Source organism: Cryptomeria japonica, chromosome 4 (assembly GCF_030272615.1).
Source record: "Cryptomeria japonica chromosome 4, Sugi_1.0, whole genome shotgun sequence".
NCBI lineage: Eukaryota > Viridiplantae > Streptophyta > Pinopsida > Cupressales > Cupressaceae > Cryptomeria > Cryptomeria japonica.
The window spans coordinates 21,290,369-21,304,568 of record NC_081408.1 but is presented as its reverse complement, the minus strand read 5'-3'; the positions used below and the strand labels follow the sequence as shown (position 1 = coordinate 21,304,568).

General features: G+C 34.6%; 1 pseudogene; it reads right to left on the bottom strand.

Moving 5' to 3' along the window:
* Positions 1-12,230: 12,230 nt before the first annotated feature.
* Positions 12,231-13,938, bottom strand: LOC131033156 (1-aminocyclopropane-1-carboxylate oxidase-like; annotated as a pseudogene).
* Between the last annotated feature and the right edge of the window lie 262 nt (positions 13,939-14,200).

Below are 14,200 nucleotides of genomic sequence, written 5' to 3'. Positions count from 1 at the left end.
ATAGGAAGAGAGAGAGAGAGATAGGGAAAGAAAGATAAGGGAGAGAGGGTGAGAATAGGATAGAGAGAGAGAGAGAGAGAGAGAGAGAGAGAGAGAGAGAGAGAGGTGGATAGGAAGAGAGGGAGAGAATAGGATAAGGAGAGGGGGTGAGAAAGGTAGTTAGAGAGAGAGTAGGGGAGAGGGGGTAAGATAGAGAATAAGGAATAAGAAGAGAGGGAGAGAAAATGATAAGGAGAGGGGGAGGGAGAGAAAATGATAAGGAGAGGGGGAGGGAGAGAGAGGGGATTGGAAGAGGAAGAGAGAGAGAGAGAGAGAGAGAGAGAGAGAGAGAGAGAGAGAGAGAGAGAGAGAGAGAGAGAGAGAATAAGGGTCAAGAGAGGGGGAGGAGAGAGAATAGGATAAGATATGAGAGGGGGAGGAGAGGTAGGGGAGAGAAGAGAGAGAGAAGGGGAGAGGGTGATAATAGGATAGATGAGAGAGAGAGAGAGAGAGAGAGAGAGAGAGAGAGAGAGAGAGAGAGGAGAGGGTGAGAGACATGAGGTAGAGAGAGAACGAGAAGGAGAAGAGGGTGAGAGACTTGGCAGAGAGAGAAGTGTGAGGGGGAGAGAGGATGAGATAGAACTCAAGAAGGATAATTAGGGCTCATAATAGATAGAGACGGTGATGGGGGAAGGAAGACAAGAGAGAGGAAAAGAAGAGAGACATGCATGTATACAAACATATATACATATATCTATGTAAATATATGTATATATAACTATAGATATGCATATATATATACATAAACACATATTATATATGTATGTCTATACATATGTGTATTATATACTAAGTTTACAAGCATACATTTTGATGTCTTCATAACCCATACAGGTTTTGTGAAACTCAAAATGATGTTTTTCATAACCCGTACTGGTTTTGTGAAGATCAAAATAATGGTTTTTCATAATCCGTACGGGTTTTGTGAAACTCAAAATAATGTCTTTTATAACCAGTATGGGTTATGAAAAACCTTAATTTTGGTTTTTCATAACCCGTACGGGTTTTGGGAAATTCAAAATGATGGTTTTAGTTATACATAACCCGTATGGGTTATGTAGGACTATGAATGGTACTTTTTTTTTTCAAAACCCGAGTGGGTTATCTTGCACATCAGAACCCGTGCGGGTTTTGGCTCGGTAAGAGGGTTGGAAAATGACCCTAAGACTTGCAAGCCCATTTTCCCTCCATTTCTATCTCTTTACATGTTTTTTCATCTTGCAACATGATTTATCGACTTCATCATCATTAGGTTTACAAATGATCAAGTGGGTATCTCTAAAATTACCACCATAATCTTACACGTCTTCTCATCTTTCTGACCATATAAATTTTTCTATTTTTAGAAAACATTAGCATAGTAAACTTTAATTTCCTTTACTAGTGCATACATCTACCATTTTTTTAATAACTTTTGGTATACTTGACCAAATTCAAAATAAATTACATATTATTTTCTACACTAGATCCTATACATTTAAAAAAGAAGTTTTCATTTTTGATTATTTTGATGTAAGTTATGCCCAGCGCATGAACAAGTACCAAATTTTCAGGATGCGGTCACTTCAAAAAATCACTAAAAACAAAATACTCAATGAAAAATTACAAAAAAATACACAACTTCTAGAGCTCAATCTTACTTATCATCCTACCAAAGGGTTTTGTAAAATAATAAATTTAATTATATATTTTGTGCAGCGTACGAAAACATCTATGTTATGTTTTTCAGAAAAAATCAGGAACAATTTTTCGTGCGAGAGAGGTTTGACCCTCTTAATCTTATCCAATTTTAAAAAACTTTAGTAGTTACTAATTTCAGAGTACTACAATTCTTATTCTTTTTTCAACACCAAGTTTTGAGTGTGTGACCTTCAAATATCTCTTTGAAGTTTAGGTTTACCTATTTTCAAAAAAAAAGTGGCCACTTATACCCCCTTTTTGTTCACCATCTTGGTGCACTTACCCGGTTATGAAAATCATCCAAATAGACCATGAGGAGATCAAAACAAACACAGGGCCAAAGGGCTTTGTAAAACTCAAATGGGAAACCGACACAACTATAGAATTGTTTCATTTTTTCATGGAGCTAACAACCTCATTCAGGTCCTCCAGGGTAAGCAATTGCTTACAAAATTTAAATTGGGCCTCAGAGAGCCAACATGGCAAACTGTGAGACAATCTTGGAGAGATCGATCTCGCTCTGGAGAAGCATCCTAAGTAGCAAAAACTTTCTTTTAATGGTGAAAAATTTTGTGGAGAATGTATAGAAGCTCATAGAGCACCGTCTATCTGTCTCTAATTTTTTTAGTGCCTGATGACGAGTGATGAGCTCGAAGAGCCAAAAAACCCCTTTAGATGCTTGATCAAGAACTTTTAATTAATGGAGTCTGGCCTTGATATGGGAACCTTTAGTGGAAAGGGCATCAACAATTTTATTCTATTCATGCAAATGGGTCAGTCAAACTTACAAAGTAGGTAAGAAGGGATCGATGAAAAGAGCTTCCATGGCATGTTGAAGATTTGAGGTGGTAACCTTGTTGGAATGCCAATAAAAAATATTAAGTTGATGCCCATAAATGCAAATGAATCATGAAATGCACTAATTAGCATGGTTCCACCATGTAATCCACCGAGACTATTGAGTGGGATGATATTCAAGATTCCAAAATTGTTGTATGTCGGACACCATGGGCCTCTGACTTAGTAGAGAAGTATTCAAGAAACAAATGCATCTTAGAAGGACTTGATGAGCCCACTCACCATTCAATTCTGAGATTAATGGGGTAGTGGTCTACCAATGTCAATTCAAGGAGAGGTAAAATAGGCAGATCTTGATGGGATGCAAATGAAAAGAAAGATTGTCTCGTAATCATAGAAGAATCAATCCATTTAAGGATTCTATCATTTCTTGCCTAGAAATTTCTCCTTATATGTTATATAATTTTAGGATGACAACGATAAGAATTAGGATCATAAAGACCTAATTTATTATGCATACAAAACTATGTCTCTTACTTGCCAAATATCTAATGAAAAGGAAAAAACCTTCTTGTCAAATTCCACCTCAATCATATTAAAATCCCCACATAGAAGCCAAGTAGCGGGCGTCATTGAATCCATAATCCAGTACCAAAGGGAAGATATTTCAACAACATCATTGGGAGAATAGACATTAATTATCCCAAAATAATTCTTTTCAATTGACGTGAGGATCATCCACAGTAGCCGGTGAGTAGGATCAGAGACATGGTCAATAATGACAGAGTGCCACCATGATGCAAGAAGCGTAATAAACCCTCCATGACCAGCCTTGTGCTTAGAAGCAACAAATAGGACAATGGTCCAAATAATGCAGTAGAAAGAATGAAGGAAACAATCTCGATTTCTTGAAGATATAACACACCAATAGAAAGATAATTCTACAAGGTGTCCTACATGAAATACTTCCTAGCAAGGTCAGTGAGACCTCTGACATTCCATAAGAGAAAATTCATGTAATATATTCTTGCATGCCATCATCATCCTCAAGTGAGGAGAGATGGTTGTGCAAGAAGGTTGAAGATGGATGGAACCCAACCAACCCACTGCTCCATTTTTCTAGAACAATCTAAATTTCCTTAGTATGCCCAGAAGGGATACGAGAATGACTTGACTAGTTAGCTTGAGCTGAAAGCCTTGAGGCTAGCTGAGGAGTTTGCACCAGAGGTTGAATAACTGAGGTCTTAATATTATTAGAAAAAATCTCTTTCCCCTTCTTTAATGGGTTTGAAACTAGACGTGGCTAATTAGAAACCGTGGGTTCTTGAGGCTTGGTAGATGTTGTCCCAAACGAGATGGCCTTGCCCTTACACATAATTGTAACCCATTTTTCTTTAGATTTGGTCATCTATAAAGAGGTATGTAGAGGCTTTGGATCCCTAGGATGGGTTTTAGCTTCAGAAATGCTAGAGGGCAATATATGATCTTGTGCTCGATAGATTGATAATAAAAACATGTGTTGGGAAGATTCAAATAAAGCATACACTCGGTGTGACAAAGACCTCCTAACTGAATATTGATCATGTTCTTAAGGTCACGAGACAATAGGGTAGAGGAAGATCCAAGAACTCAACCCAAACTAGGACTTAAAGCTTCTTTTCATCAAAGGCACAAAATTATTAGGACCACGGTTGAAAAAATAGTAAGAAAGACCTAACGTACCATGATCCATTTTGAAAAATAAACTGGAGATGGTTAATATTGAAAAAGAAAAATAGAAAAAAGCTTTTGGTTAGGTTCTGGATGCCATAAAGGAAGATCTCATGAGGGATCCATACCTTGGAAACCCAATCCCAGAGCATGTTTTCACTAGGGATCCTCCTCCTAATAAAATAACCAATAAGCATAAATTTCTTTGACCATTGACATGCATAACTAAATTATAGACTAGGTAAAACCACATCTGGGGTGATTATTAGAAGGCATATGTCATGAATAAATTTCAAAACAAATTATTTATGGGGTTGCTTTCTCAGTGGAGAAATTCATGCTAGATGCCAAAACATCAACACCAACATCAATTGTTGGTTTGAATTTGGACATGGTCATAAAAAACCTACAAAGTCATGCAGTAAATGTGGTATGAAACAAGAAATTGGTAAGTACAAAAAGAACAAGAAACCCTAACAGAGTGAAAAACCATCCCAAAGCCTTCGAAGGATTTTTCAGATCATATTTTGATTTCAAGACATGTTTTTTATGGTTAATATAAAAGGAAAAACCTGATTCATTTCAACTACAATAATTGTTGTAGAAATTTTATTCACATGTTTTTTTTTCGAAAATAATGAGTAGGTGACAAATATTTGTGGACATAAACAAAAAAGAGCCATATAAACATGCAACATGTTCTTGTAGAGGTACATAGACAGAATTTGATCAATTATCTTACATTGATATGGACATCATGATAGCCACAGATACACCAATTCAGGTTCCTTTCTCTGATACAAGACATTTGACATAAATGACAAAATATATAGGGAAAAAATATTTGTGATGCATTACCCAAATATTATGGAAACTAAAATAATATTCATTTGACCAAGAAATATGGATACAACTTAAAGGACATGGCCTTTCCCATAAATTTTCTCAAGTTTATTTATATGTTGATTCTAGGAATGATGGTTTGGGTCATGGACATGACTCAAATGTAGGGGAGTAAAATATAGCATGTTAGATTGTGATTGAAATGGAGTAAATGAATGACAAAGTCATAATAAATTTGAATACTGGCATAGTGCAATTCAATTTTTATGTGTGTGGTGGCATGAGTTTCCATGGATCATGTTCCTATTACTTATGGATTGATTTTTTTGATGACTCTAATAGTAAGTTTGATCCATGATCCTCAAGAATTATTGGTATCATGATCATGCAAACACATGAAATATGGATTCTATTGTACCTCAATTGTAAGTACACCATCAATTAAAGGGTTATCAACTCCTTCAAAGAATTTGTCTTTGAGGCAAGTGACTTGTACTAATCTAGCCATAGAATTGTTCCATAAATTTTATTGCAGGATATGATGTAATTTAAAAAAAAAATCTTACAACCATACCATATCACTTCATTAGTGTCCTTGTATCATTGGCTACAAAGTTGTGTGTTTGTGCATGTACCTATTTAGACCTTTGCATTCCTATGCCTTTCTTCATTTATCCCCCTGCATCCTCTTTTCATTTCACTTTATAATATATTCTCTATTGGTGAATATATTTGCCTTCCAAAAAGAAATTTTACAATCAACTCAATAAGCCCAAAATGAAATACAAATAGAAGCCAATAGTTGGAGAAGTTACCATTGAATTGACAACTTTCCTCTGAATTTAGAGGTACAACTCCCTCTTATGATGTAATTTGGGATTTTCCAAGGTATGCTTTTAACCAAAAAGCGGGAAAGGCTCACTAAATTAAAAAAAAAACCAGAAATAAAAATAAAAATATAGAACTCCTGATTGAGTCTCACTCTCATATCAATGTATGATGGGGATTAGAAGGAAAAATAATTCAGAGATCAGTAAATCTAAATATTATCATCGCCATTTGACATTCATGCAAATAAAAGAATCTTTTGATGGTAAACTAAAAATGAATGAAATAATCATTTTTAAAAATACGCTATCAAGAACTTGAAATAGGAATGCGTTCAACATAAGAGGAACATGCACAATCATCCATCACAACACAAAGTCTATTGATTTCAGAAAGCTACTTCATATATTCTCTTAGATTATGTTAAAAAATCATTGGCTGAAAACCACATTGAAAAAAAACTTATGTCTTTTTAATTAAGGAAAAATAATGCAAAATCTGTATTCCCTAAACCCCCCCAAAAAGGTCCCCCCTTTTTATAGTGTAGCATATATATATAAAGAAAAACTATAACTTCTTCTCAGAAATTAACGGTCTTGAAAATGACTATTTTCAAGATATCAAAGAAGAAGTTACTTTAACTAAACCCATGCTTAATCATACCTAACATGAACTATTAAAGACACCGCCTTTTTAATCATCATTGAGTTCCAGATTCCTTCCTACTGCGATCTCCAATTGTATGCTGGCATCAATCATTTCAGCTTTCTCTTCTTCTTCGGCCGGTACAACAATTGCCATGGCCAATTCATGCTTGCCACTCATGCATTCACATGCTAAAATAATCAATTTGAAAAGGATGTCTTCTTGTGGATCGTCCAGAGTATCATCTCCGGGTTGCGCCATAGGTTCAAAGCCATTTCCTAGGTATCTTGTTTTAATCACTCCCATATACGGGATTTAGAGATACAATAATCACTCTCTATAAACAAAGATTATAAATTTTGGTCTATCTTTCCTCTTGTTGTAAATTTGATGTTATTCGTCTGTATTCAACATAGTTGGCTTGCTCTCTCCACGTGACTGCGCTTAATTGAGAAGCAATGTCAGTCTGTTTACTTTGTGGCCAATTCAATTCCGACTAGAAAAAGAAATCTGGCTAGTAATTGGAAGCACCATAGCTAATAAGAGAGACATCCATCATGACCTTGAATTTTTGGCATTCTCATTCCCTTAATTGAATTGCTGACTTATCAAGTAACTATTCTCTTGATTAACCTCTAAAGAAAGAAAATTGCAAGAGGGTCATCACCTTTCTTTTCAGAATAGGTGAAATTAAATTCCGTGACAGGGAATAATGAAATTCTTATTTGAACTTTGTGTTGACTCATCTGCACACTTGGATTAATTTCCTCATACATTATATACATCCACACACCATACTTGCCAGTGGATCGCGAGTTCCCCAAATCTCCGACTAGCGGATCATGCAAACAATGCAAACAAAAGCAAAGAGCAATTGAGAAATCACTATTCTTAGGCACTTAAGAACTCCGGGTGCGGAACTTTAGAAAATCAAAACCTTTTGAAGTCAACAAATCGGCCATTTAGGAACACTGGAAGTTAAAAACTTTGAAAAGTAGGTCGATTTTGAGCTAGGACTTTCAATTTTAAATTTGGTCAAGCTCAAAAATAAGGTCAACATTTTCGTAAAGATATATGTGGATTCTCATTTTCCCTACAAGAGACACACATCCCCAATATTCTCCTAAATATATATATGGATTCTCATTTTCCCTATAAGAAACACACATCCCCAATTAGATCTAGTGTTGGTATAATACTTATATTTTAATTTCATACCTACAAATTATCCTGTCCCTGGTTTGACCCATCATAGATTACCAATATAAGAAACCATAAAAATCCATCTTAGTGGTCAAGTCATGTTCAATTTTATGCCTTCCAATAATAAAAATATTTGTGTCATTCCAATCTATTGGAAATTCTAGTTTCGAAGGTTTCTATTCATTTACTTTTCTTACTAGATTTTTAGAGTTTCTAGGCATGTGTGCACTTTATTTCAAATCTTTTTTGATATTTTCTTCCCACTTCCTTGTCTTCCCTCTCTCTTTGTACATATTTAGACCTTCTGTGTGCATTTTTTTCATTGTAAAAAGTACATTCCATCCTTTTCTTCTTGTGCCCTTTGATTTCGATAGAATTTCAAATTTGGCAATGCTAGTTTACACTTCTTGTACACATGCTTCTATATTCTATTTTTTTCCCCTCCCCAGTCTTGTATTAATTTTTTTACTTTTTGGGTTTATATTTCTTCTAACCCTAGATCTAAAAATTCAACATTCTACAAGTCATCATTTCCCCTTCCTCTCATCCATTATTCCTTACAGATTTTTTAGAATTCATGGTCATCTATGCAACTCATGTATGTGGTTCCTTATCTTTCTTCCCATAATCCCTACATTAATGCATTATTTATTCAATTATTATAGACTACAGACACAATTCGTGATATTCCATTTTGGTCTACCAGTATTTCCTTGCCCTAATTTTTATTTTCTACCTTCCTCCTCATTATTTGTTGATTTATAGAATGTTCAAGCACACATGATCTCCTATAATTAAGTTTTTGTTTTTATTTTGTTCTTCCTAATTAGCTCCTTTTTAAACTTGGATGTTCTCTATAAATTTATGCTCCCCATAAAGTGCATCCCAAATCCATCTTTTACTAATTCATATTTTATGGACCTTTCCCTCCTAGTAACTATAGTTGTAATGTGAACTCTAATCCTTGATCACTATTAATCTTATGGTTGTATAATTTTTCACCTCCCAAACACTTCATGTGTAAACATAACATTTAGTTCTACCTCAAGACTTTACCATTTGAACAATGAACTTTATTTATTCCTTTGCATGATCCAAGACATCAATAATGATCTCGAATGAACACTATAAGACATGGTTTATGTATAATGACATATGGTTGTTGATGCAAAGAGCATGGTTTATGAAGATGATGCAATCCAACATGGTAATCTACAAAAAAAGTTGAACACTCCTAAATTCTTACTCGACTTGCAAGATGATTCTATAAGGGCATATGCATGACTGAGAGATTTATAAAAGGGCGTTAGTTGGTTTTGGGTGTTGATCTATAGTGGAGGTGTTCTCATTTTAATCTAGATTATTCTCTAGGGCATCAACCAAAGGTTCAATTTTAGTCTTTCATGTCAAATAGATGTTTCAATTCAATGAAAAGTATAAAGTACAAGGGGTTATTCATGGCACAAGAGCCTCCATAATCACCTAAGTTAGTTCACGAAATAGATATGATGGATTTTATTTTAAGGTCATACTTATTAGCTCAAGTGGTATTACAATATCTAATTGATTTGAAATTAGAGGTTATAAAATGTACAATGAAATATATTCAATTCAATCTTTGTAATATAATATATGGATTCATCTTGTTCAATTGTGGATTACTAAATATAATAATTTATTAATTATGCTCTTGATTACATGAAGTGACATGTTTGTTTAATCATAGATCCTATCTAACAATTCATGAATGCATTTTTAGTTTCCATATGCTTTTTAAACATGTTTGTATGTGAGAGTTTTGGTGCTTGACTCAATTTCCTATTATGACCAAGACACCAATCTATTGGTACTTTTCCACCATCACCACATTTGATAGAATTGATAACTATCTTCTACTCTAGTTTTTTATATAGGTTTTTTCGTAAAATCATGATGGATCTTGTGATATCCTATCTATTTATATCTTCTTTGATTCAAATGAGGGTGGTTCCTATCTACATATGTAATATTCATATATGTTTTAAGGAGACTCATGTTGTGTGTGTTGGCAACAATGCAACAAATTGAGAGTAGGGGGGGAGTGGTCTGAATCAGTTTGCACAAAAACTTACTGCAACCTAAACCACAAATCGGATCTAATAATTAACAGTTTAAAGAATGAACCAACACCACATCAATAACATACATAACACCAAAATTTTTGACATGGAAAACCTGATTAAGGAAAAAAACACGATGGGAACCTACCCACAATGAGATCATACCCTGTTAGGAGTAAGAGAAATATTACAATGGGGAATGCACACGCATTTAGGCACACTGCCTAGAGCTCATTTCTCAAACAAGAAACCCAAAAGGGCTACAACCCTTACGGAAGGCTCACTGCCTTACATGAAGTCTCACTGACTTATGAAAGCATTCAAACAACAATCTGGATTACAATAATTATGAAAATAGCATCTCCATATGCCTGGGTATAGTTTTGGTTAAGCTCATTATCAAATCTTCTTCGCAACACACTTCTTCGCATAACTTCCTTGCTCCTGAATGATTGATACAATATTCATACATAGCATAATACCTCACAATGATTATTACATTCATTTATACAAGTCAAAAACCCATGAAATATAGATCGACTAAACCCTCAACACAAATAACAAAATAATAACCTCACACGCTATAACAATACATGTAGACCAAAACAAAGTTAGCTAAGACATAGTCTAGACCAAAACAACCACCGTAAATATGAAACACCTCCAATAATTATTCCTTGATCATCCGCAACATGCTACCACATCATAAATGTCGCATAACACAAATAACATCATCGAACAAGGAAAATCTTCAATAACACGCACAATAATCAATGCGGCCACCAATATGCACTGAACACGATCTAGAAAAATTCACAAGCAATGTGAATTGCACCACAACAACTGCAACAACTCAGATTACAAGAATCATCGCCATCTCTCTACTAGAGCTCAAGAACACCATCATAACTGACTGTCAACTTGAAAGACTTGCTTGTGTATTTCCAAATCATGAACCAATAAAACTGAGGACACACATCAACGTCCAAAATACATCCCACACATCCGCAACTAAAGATATTACAATTCTAGAGCAATACAGATCGCAAACTAGAATACCAAATAACATGAACAATTAAATAACACACTCAATACCAAACCTCATAACTTGATCAAATCATGATGTGAACCACTGAAACTCCTGCTGAATCAACTAAAGATAAGTATCTAGAAACCCATTAAACCGTAATGCCTCATCTACAATACATAGGCTAAACGAACTCAGCCAACCTAACTGCAACACTGGAATACATAGAAGAATATGTTGACATCAATGACAACATACTATTCCAGCAAACTTCCCAACAATCTCTAACAGTGTGGTATTATTCATTTTACATCCTTGGTAGATATGTAATCTAGTGCTAAATCTACTTCACATGATTTATGTTGGGTCTACTCATGGCTTCCATAGGGCATGATTAGTCAATATCTATGTCACACATCTATATTATCTTGTTATGGCCTTGAGGATCACCCTCCTAGGTTTTGCAAAGCCTAAGGAAGAAGGGGATTTGTCCTAATCAATTGCATCAAAGTGCAAAACTACCCTCTCTTCATTTATGTGCCATTCTCTATGCCTAAGATATATTTCTTGCCTTGTCTAATTGTTCTAGATGAGAGGGTCTGCAATTTTGAGAGCCAACAAACCTAACTCGCTTTTTACAAACCCATCACTATTCACTAGCTATTGTAAGACAATCAAACAAATGTTTCATGTGACATACTACTTACATCAAATTGTATAACTTAAAGACATTTATTGTGATCTTAAATACACATTATAGGAATGCAAGGATAATATAGAAGAATAATTAGACTATATGTCAACTATAAAAGGAAATAGAAGAATCAAATATGCATCATCAAATAGCTCATTTACATGTCTTGCACAACAATTGTTTCTTTCATATATACTTAAATTGCAGATTTTTAAACACAATCAAATACAACTCAAGACATGGAAAAAAACTAGATCATATTAGTGGTTTTCTTCTCCCTGCGTAGTCTTGCATTGTATCTTTAACGATAAAAAAGATTCCTGGCTATGCTTTTATTTCATCCTCATCGTTTAGTTTATTGCTGTCACTTCCCACATACAACATCAACCACCAACTTCAATAAAACGTTTGGAAAATGAGGTGTTGCAGACAAAATTTGCACAAGTATCCAATGCTCAGCAATGAATCTTAACTCACAACACACAACAGATTGGATGCCTTTTTCAATAAATCCAACACTTATCATCAAAGAGCAATCCTTTTTTCATTCCTTTCATCAATACTCTTACAACTCATTTCATTAGTCATACTGCATCTATTAGATTCAATAGATTGACTTTATAAAGTCATTATTTTTTCATTAAGAAAATAACTTCTCACCTAACTAACCTAGCTACTAATTTATGAAGTGTAAACCTTACTCATTCAACAAGAAATTTGTTCATTCAACCTTCCCACTGCTTTGAAGCGGGGCTCTTTTTCTTCAAATTTTTGCTGAGAGTAAATCTTCATATAGTCCCCAAATGAATATTTTGGATAAGTAGATAATTCATGAGCAGCATTTCCATTGGATTGAGCTTGAGCAATGAGCTGAGGTGCAGGGCTGACCAGTGCATTGTATGAGGGATTATAGAAGGATGCCACTGATAACCGGTTTCCATCCTTTGTTGGAAGAATTCTATGCCATGCACTCTTATACTTGCCATTGCTCACTGCTTGTATCGGATCACCTATGTTCACAACTATTGAGTATTGCATAGGTTGCACATCAATCTAATTACCATTGTTAAGCACTTGAAGGCCAGGAACCTCATCATCTTGGTACAAAAGAATGAGCCCACCTGCATCTGTATGAGCACGGATGCCCTTTATCAGATCTGGCCTAGGGCAGGGAGGATAATGGCTCACCTTGGTGCCAAAGAATGGCTTTTCTTCCCCTGCAAATGCCCTTTTCAGATATCCTTTCTCTAGCCCCAAACTTTCACTTATTATTTCCAACAGTTTCTCTGTCAGATTGAATATTTGGTTACGGAACTCCTCAATTATCTCCCTGTATAAAATGCAAATGATAATGTGTTATATTTTTTTTATTTGACTCGAATCAAACTTCTTGACCCTTCAATGATAATGTTTACCTTCATACAAATAACATCTCAAACAATCTTAGAATTTGAGAAACAATGTCAAAATTTAAGAATTGTAATGTTTATTCTGATTCTACTATTCCACATTACAGGAAATATATAGAAAGATCAAATAAAATGATGTGCAGCAGTATATTTTAGTATTGATTGAACATTGTACACGTACTTGAAATCTTTGGGCTCTGAAGGCCAAGAATTTGTGTCTCGCATCTCATGCACTTGAAAAACATCCTCCCAATCCATATTCTCAATCTTCTCAAGATTATTTCCCTTTGCTTCAGCTTCAATGGCTTTGTTCAGTGCCCTTACTGGTGAAGAATTGTTGAAGTTTTGTTCTCTGTTAATCTTATATTGCTGTGAACATACCTCCTTCACACGATCCAGAAGACCATGGTCAATGCCATGGTTTGTAATCTGAAAAATTAAAGACACTTTTACCGTTAATCAGTCACAAATTTCAAATTTCCAAACAAAGCATATCAGTCAACCCATGATATGTATTGTCATTGAAGACCCTATCAATCAAAATTAAATTAATTTTTTTTATAATATAACAAAATCAATTAGAACACTCAATTGACAGTTGACCCATCTTTTTAATTGTAAGATGGGTTCAGCTCGCTATCTTACAATCATTTTATTTTTATATGTTATAATCTTATTGTTTCTTAATCAGAACTTGTTTTATTTATATAATCAAAGCAAAAGTAAGATTATAACAAACAATAGTAAGATAATTATAAGAAAATGATCCCAACACTAACCAAAATTCCTTCAAAACATGTTTTACTTCTACAATCGAAACAACTGACCCATTTTTTTTCTATTTCTAGTGTAACCCAGATGAAAAGCAAGCATATATACCTGAAAAAATCCAGGAGACACACAAGCCTGTGCAATTTGAGCCATAATGGCCTTCCTATCTCCTCCATCAATGTTCTTTACATCAATCACTCACCAAGAATTCAAAGTCAATTGCAGATTCAATTCACGTGTGAGAATACTTTCCCACCACGTTTCTTCGAAATGATGCATATCCACAGTGTCTTGCCAACATTTCCATCTGGTCTTTTGACTAAAGTTTCACGTTTCGTCTTCAATTCAAATCACGCCTTAATTTTCTACAACTAAATCTAATTGTTGTTTGATTAGGATTCATTTTAGTTTTGAAAAATAGAGAAATAAACACATTCTTCAAATATAATGATGA